Source organism: Lucilia cuprina, chromosome 4, assembly GCF_022045245.1.
Source record: "Lucilia cuprina isolate Lc7/37 chromosome 4, ASM2204524v1, whole genome shotgun sequence".
NCBI classification, from domain to species: domain Eukaryota; kingdom Metazoa; phylum Arthropoda; class Insecta; order Diptera; family Calliphoridae; genus Lucilia; species Lucilia cuprina.
In genome coordinates this window covers 11,087,898-11,089,247 of record NC_060952.1, presented here as the reverse complement: position 1 = coordinate 11,089,247, position 1,350 = coordinate 11,087,898, and positions in this window count along the sequence as shown.

The window sequence follows — 1,350 nt, the reverse complement described above, 5'->3', positions numbered from 1 at the left end:
CGTATAACAAATAACTAGTATTTATAACAATTTTAAATGTACAATGTTTTTCAAACTTTAAAATAATTCTTAATTTCTTTAAACTTCTATATTCTTTTTAGTATCTATTTTATTATAATTTTTCTAATTATTACTTATTTGCTTTAAAAAATTTTCAACAATTATTTGTTTATACTTTTACATACAACTCTGTTTGTGTGAGCTGAGAGCATGTTTATGTGGTAGAAAAGCATGCTGAAAATAAAACGTCAAAATTGCGACATTAAATAAGAAGAATTATTTGTAAAGCAAAACGCAAAGTGAACCAACCATCAGCAAGAACCTTTTTACTATTGGAATTTTAATAAAACTTTTTATCAAGTTTACAATTTATTAAAAGTGTTTAATAAATAACTGACCTACTAGAATCTTGCTAAAGATTCAACTCACCTTTGGGCAAGGATTTTAAGTGTTTCGTACTTAAGGAAACTTGCAAACTCCCACAACACCTAGTAAGCGGTGGACGGACAGACAGACGACGGAGAGCCACAAAAACACACACAGTCACTCACTCATATAAACTGCAAAGCATAGAAAAGAACAAGAAGAAGCAGATAATTTAAGAATAAAATCGAAAACAATAAGGAACTGAAAACTAGAGGAGTCCAACTAGTTTCCAATTTGTACAAAAACAAAACAACCAAATAAAAGGATTTCAAAAGAGACTTTCAAAGAAAATCAACAAAAAATTTTAAATAAAAGAAACATTTTCTAATATTTATTTTGCGGCAAATAAAATAAAAACAACTTGTTAATAACAATGGAGAAGCAACCAGCAAAACAGTATGAAACGTAAGTGGAACAACTCAATCACCGAACCTGTGTTGTTGTTGTTTGGGCCAAGGAGTTCGCCAGCCAACAACAACAACAAGACCCACAAAAAGTGATCATTTTGTGCGAAAATTTAAGATATTTTTTGTTTGTTCGTTGCATCTAATACAAATATTATTATGTTAGGTTATGTTATGTTTAATGCTGTGTTTTGATATGAATGAAATTAAATTTGGGTCTACGTTGACTGAGGAGACGGACAGACAAACAGAAAAGACATCGAGATGGCATGCATAATGCTGTTCGCATTATTTAAATTTGTCTATTTCTTAAACGAAAAAAATAAAACTAACTTAAAATTTTGCATATTTACCTATCACATAAAACAATATTTGTAGCATAATTTAGCAAACATGTTAAAGTGTTTCTTTTTTTAAGAAAAATATTACATTTCTATTTAGAATTTTAAAACAAAATCCAATTGGATTTATTTGTTATAGTAATACCATGATAAATGCAAAATGTTAGTGCTAAATGAAA